Source organism: Balaenoptera borealis (genome assembly GCF_965194805.1).
Source record: "Balaenoptera borealis genome assembly, chromosome: X".
Lineage (NCBI taxonomy): Eukaryota > Metazoa > Chordata > Mammalia > Artiodactyla > Balaenopteridae > Balaenoptera > Balaenoptera borealis.
Window position 1 is genome coordinate 124,563,655 of NC_138881.1, and position 6,057 is coordinate 124,569,711.

General features: G+C 60.1%; 1 pseudogene across 1 annotated transcript; it reads right to left on the reverse strand.

The window, feature by feature from the left end:
- Positions 1–1,685: 1,685 nt before the first annotated feature.
- Positions 1,686–4,845, reverse strand: LOC309620093 (melanoma-associated antigen 10 pseudogene; annotated as a pseudogene). Its single transcript has one exon. The product of its transcript is annotated as a melanoma-associated antigen 10 pseudogene (transcript).
- Positions 4,846–6,057: the final 1,212 nt, after the last annotated feature.

Below are 6,057 nucleotides of genomic sequence, written 5' to 3' on the forward strand. Positions count from 1 at the left end.
CAAGCTGAGCTTCGTGTACGTGCAAAGCCCCGTCCCTGCACTGGCCTGACATGTCTCCCCAACAGTCAAGGGGGATTCAGCTGTCCTCCACGGGGTCCTACTACCTGATGCCTCAGGCCACATAATGGAGAAAACACAGGGAAGCCAGGCATTAGTGCCCATGAGAGCCTGACACTGGATTCTACCCACGTGGCCTCCCCAGCCCCATCAGGTCACCATCTCTCGTGAAATGGACACGAGGGCCAGGGAGGAGGGTGAGGGTCTAGGACTGAGGGTGTGAGGATGGAGAAGGGTCCTGGACGTGGGGGTCCGAGGCATGGCCCTCGGCAGGCGGCTCTTCTGCGCAGGCTTGGGCCCTGCTCTCTCCTTCCACTGCCCACTCTGCTCCCGTCTCTTCCGGCGGCGTGGTGGCCCCACCTTCTCCTGCAGGCTCACTTCCCCGGGCAGACTGGCTGTCAGGCAGGCGGCAAGCCTGCATTCAAAGCACGGGGACCGCCGGGCTAGAGGACTCTCAGCACCCCCACGGGGCGTGAGTGTCTGTGCCCTTCAGGGCCCTGTGGATGACCTCAGTCTGGGTACTGGAACATACACGACGCGTTCCCTATACATACATGTGGTATGGCAATGCATGTGTATATAGGCACATATATTCTACACACATGTTATATATATACATAGGACACACACTGCACTGCACAGACATGTAAAATGTATTACTCACTATGAATGAGGATGAAAAAGTGACAAACACGTAACTCCAACAGGTAATATGATCTAATCATCAAAGCAAGCGTTTCCCTAAATCACCTGCCACTGCTCAGGCCTCTTCAGCTAAAACTAAACGTTTCTTAAAACAGGTTGCCAAAGTCTGGAGGCTGGTGAGGAGCCCCGAGGGGACGGTGTGCGGTTCTCTGTGCTCCCCCCACGGTCATGGGCGCGGCAGCCCCCCATCCAGCATCTGTGCTGGGACTGCAGCCTTTCTCTCCTCTGCCTGCCCCAGACCTCATCCCTGTGCGGATCACAGAGGGATTGTCTTCAGCGACCATTTCTTCCCGTAGAAGCCCTTCTCGTGGCCCAAGAGTGCTCATTTTTGGAACACCTGCGTGTGTCCTTTTCCCATCGCCTTCCCAGACCGTCGGATCCAGCCTCCCTGCAGGCTGCCTCGAAAGCCCTGTTTCCTTTCCGCAGTGGGGTGGTTTGGCTTCTGCTGCCCCCGATCCTGGCCTCCCACGTCCACCTTGGGTCTCTGTGGGTACTTGCCCTTTGAAGGACTTGATTAGGGGCTTCAGCGTGTAGCCTGTCCCATTGAAAGCGAGCATTTCACTGGTGCGCTCCCAGGCCAGCCCTGCTCTCCTTCCCCACGCCTGCCCCTGCCCCCCCTCCACCTCCACCCCCGGGGCCCTGTCTCGCTGTTACCTTGAGGATACATAGAATGATTTTGTTTGCTTTCAGCTTAGATGCTTTTGAACGGGCCTAAGTGACACGGACTCACTCTCAAGGAAATTTCCTACTTGCCGACCTAGACGTGACCGGAGGAAGCCCCCGTCCACGTGCATTTGGAAATAGATGAGGGTCTGGGTGTCAGACGCGCCGAAACCCGAATGAGAGTCGTCCGTCTTCACCGCAGGTGGGAGGATAGGATGGTGGGTTTGGCGATGCGCGTTCTCTGGCCATTGTGGGCGACTTTGTCCTAAATAGCCACTGTGGAGGGGACAGAGTGGCACCTTGGAAAGGCCCGTCTGCGAGGATCCGAGGTCCCTGTCCCAGCTCTGCCACTAAGCAGGGTCATCTGCCCTCTGTGAGCGCCACTGCCCTATTTCTGAAAGGGGAGAGCTAAGAGGGTGTGGAAGAGGACCTCCCGAGGTGCCTTTCAGCCTAAGGACTGGCATCCTGGATGGAGCTCCCAGGCCTAGATTCGGGCCTGCTCCCTGGTCTTTGTGCTTCTAAAGTGGTTTACAAAGCACTCTTTCAGGTCAGTTCCTCCTGTAGGGACGTGACCTCGGAGGCTGCGAATTTCGGTGGAGGCCGTCGGTGGCTCCTCGGAAGGGGCCCGAAGGCTGGGGCCTCCTTGGGTGGGCCCGCCTGTGTGGCCTTGCCTGCTGCCCCCCTCCTCGGGCCCTCCCTCGCCCCCTGGGTCCCGTAGGAGCTGCCTCCTTCCTGGTCCCCCTCCCTCCCAGGTGCCAGCCAGGCCCCGGCAGTGGGTTTGTGTGGCACCGTGGGGGTCTTTCTCAGCCGGGTCTCGGGACCCTTCAGTTGGGCAGGCACAAGCCCTGGTGACGTCCAAGGCCTGCCTTTCCCAGCCTCGCCCTGCGGCCCCTGCCCTTGGCTTCCGCGCCCCGATGCCCCCAGCCCAGAGGCCCTCCAGCCGCTCCCCTCCCTCGCTGCCGCCAGGGTCTCGGGGTGTCTGCCAGCGTTCACTTCCCTCCAGTATCTGAGGAGGCTCCTGGAGGGGCCTTGTCCCGGTAGGCACTGGGGCCTTACAGTCAGTCCCAGGCAGTCTCAGTCCCTCCCTGCCCGTGGCTCAGCCATGAGCAGCTCAGCAGGCCGGGCTCCCGTTGGGCAGGAGGGCCCCAGGGCAGGAACAGGGACGGGGCGCCGTCACGCGGGAAGGTGCCGGCACTGGACAGAAATGCCGGCACCTGGCAGTGGCGGATCTCAGCAAACCACAGACCAGCCCCACACTGCCTCTGCTTCTCCTTGGCACCTTCCTTTCTTGGGCCTGCTTTTTGTCAACTGAAAGACACCGTGTAGCACCGAGAAGAGCAATGGGTCGCCAGTCAGGAGGTCGGCCACGGGCCGGGGGTGGGTGGGCGCAGCGTGGGCTCGAGAGGAATTCAGACCAGGGCTCTGGTCCCCACCCCGTCACTTAGCAGCACGTGACCCTGGGAAGATTCCCAAGCCCCGTGGCCTCAGGTTCGTCACCTGTGAAGCGAGTGGGTGTGACGAGCCGTGTCTTGTAGGGTTGCAGGGATGCGCGTGAGCTTCGTGAAGCAGCTCACAGGACCTGGCGTCTGTGGGAATGTTGACGATGGGCAGTTATTTCTCATATTGTTTGGATCACAGACCCTTCCCCTCTCTCCTCTGGCCTTTGGTTGGGCACTTTCTTGTCCCGGTCATGTCAGAGAATATGCAGCTTCATCACCATCACCTCCCACAGAAGGAAGCCCTGCTTCCCAAAGGCCCAAACTGCCCTGGCTCGGGGCACTTACCCTCCAGGGCCCGCTCCTGGAGCCCCACCGCCTCGTCCCATGTTGACTTGTTCTGTGGGACTTGGGGGACGTCTCACCACCTTCCTCATGTGACTGTGGCTCCTAGACCATCCCCCTAGGTGTGGGTGTGTCCTGCTTTTCCTAGCATTCCCGCTACTAACACAGGCCCTTCCAGAGAGCAGAGGCTCCGTGAAGGTCTGCCGAATATATAAGCCGGAGAGCAGGGGGCTTACTTACTCAAATCAAGTTTTTCATGCTTTCGTAAATCACCGTGCAAATCCAACTAAACAGAGATAGCGTAGTTTTACAGAATGACAGACAAGAAGGATAAGAAGCAAAAACTCACTACGATTACTTTTATTTTTCTAATTCTTCCCCCATCTATATTACTGCTAAGTACTTTCACATTACCAGAGCAGTTCTGATTCCAATTCCATGTTATCTGCCTCAGGGTCACAAAATGAAATGGGAGATTTCCCAATCTCTTTTACAAAACAGCAAAACTCTTGTTCTTAAACTGGGTAATTATAAACACATTCTAATCAAAGTCATGCACAAAGTTAGACACTGAAGCTTGTTTAGTCTTCCATTAAAACGAATAACATTTGAAAAATTCCTAAAGAAAACAGATGATATTCCATGTCATCATACACAACAGGAACCCAAAGATGCTACACACCACGTTCCCCCCACTCGCAGGGGCCCTCACTACTTGGAAACTCGACCGCTCTCTCTTCAAACTCAGAGTGAAGGACCAACCTCACTTCCTACCAGTGAACTTGGGCCTGGAAGGAGCCTGGCTGCTGCTCTGGCTCAGGCCCCCTCTTCCTCATCGCTCACACCCTCTGCACACAGGGATGGGAGGGACCTGGGATCCCATCCACTGACCCTGAGCAGATGCTCCAGGACCTGCCACTTGCTGGTCTCCGCGTAGGCCCGGGGACCCCACAGGAACTCGTAGCGGGCGGGGTCGCTGTGGGGCACCTGCCGGTACTCCACGTAGCCCTCCTGCACCCACACTTTGGTCAGGAGCTCCCTGGGCTCCCCGTAGATGCAGTGCTCCCTCCCTGCACACACCTCCATCACGCTAAGTGCTTCCCAGACCTCCTCCTCAGGGGCGTGGTCACCGTACAGGGCGATCAGGCCCAGGAGCATCACCAGGAGGCCGGCCTTGGGCATGCTCTGCCCGTCGCTCAGCACTGCATCACAGGTGAGGCCCAGGGTGGGGACCAGGACGTAGGTGCACTCGCGGGGGTCCACCTCCTTCACGTCCATGCCAAACACCAGCTGCATGCACTCGCAAGCTTGGCTGAAGACCACGGGGAAGTGGTCCTGATGGTCACAGAGGACCATATTCAGCATCTCCGCCTTGGAGATCGGCTCCTTGGTGCGATACTTGAGGAGCAGGAATACCACCAGGTGAGACTTCAGCACAGTAAGTGCCTCCTGGGGCAAGGACTCGGCACAGGCGGAGAAGGAGGGGGCGACGGAGGAGGAGGAGGACGAGGGGGATGCGGCCTCCTCCCCCGCAGCCCCGAACAGCTGCGCCTCCACCGGGCCCTGGGCCTGGACTGGGGCCTGAAGGTCTGCCTCAGGCTGGCGCAGCTCGCTCATCTCGACCAGGGGCCTGATGACTGGGGTCGGGCCGCTGACGGGAGTCTGGGCAGGGGTGACAGGTGGGGACCACGGGCCTGGTGGAGAAAGGGGGTGTGAGTAGCCTCGGCGGAGAAAGGCACCCTGGGCAGCTCTGACGAAGGCCACTTACAGGGCTCGCCTGGAGGGGTGCCCTCGGGCCTCACAGGGGCGCTCCTCCTGGGCGGCCTGTCCCCTGCCAACCTGAAGAAGGAAGTGACGTGGCCCCTCAGGGTGCAGCCAAACGTGGCCCCTCAGGGTGCAGCCAGCGCAGCCCCAGGTACCAACCGGGGCTGAGAGGGGTGTGGGGAAGTGTGGTGTTTTGAGACTTGTGGGGTCCCCTGTGTTCTGGGAGGGGGAGCCCCTGGGTGCACACTCAGGGCGCGCACCTCACCTTGACTCCTGGCGCTGCCTGGGCCTCCTCTGCTCTGTGGCCTGAGGACACGTGCCTCAGACCTGGGCCTTCGCCTCCCGGTTCTTGGAGCGCCTGTAAGAGGAATGGAGGGCGCACCTCGGGTGTAGATTGTGGCACAGCCCTGGGCCCCTCGGTGCTGGTAGGAGGGGTGGGCCGGACTCTGTGGGCCCCCCATTGTTCCGGGGATTGGGCCCCCCCAGTCCTCTCCCGGGGTCCACACCTTGACCCCGGCAGATCCTGGGACTCCTCCCTCTGCTGACCTGATGTTTCCCCTCAGACCAAGGTCTTCGCATCCCAAGATGCCTCCATCCCCAACCACGTGGCAGAGGTGAGACCCTGCAACGTTGTCAGCCCTGCCCGGGACCTCCCAGGGCTGACAGCATGGGCGAGCTCCTCTGAGGTCCCCTCTGTTCTGGGGCCCACGGTCCCCTCTGTCCTCCCTCAGGGTCCTCACCTTGACGCCCGGCAGGACCTGGGATCCCCCCCTTTGCCCACCTGAGGCCCTGCCCCTTACCCCAAGTCCCCACTTTCTCTGGGACCCGGATGTCAGGAAATGCTGCCTGGGGTCATCCCGCCCCGCTGTTGCCCAGGGCTGACCACACGGATGGGTTTCTGTGGGCTCCCCTCAGTCCTCCCTCAGGGGCCTCGCCCTCACTCTGGCAGCACCTGGACCCTCCCCTCTATCGATCTGAGGCCCCGTCCTTTATACCAAGTCCCCAGGGTCTGTCAGACCTGATGGGGAAATAAAGAAACAATGCGTGTGCCCATCCTACCCCGGGGCCTCCCAGGGCTGACGGCAGG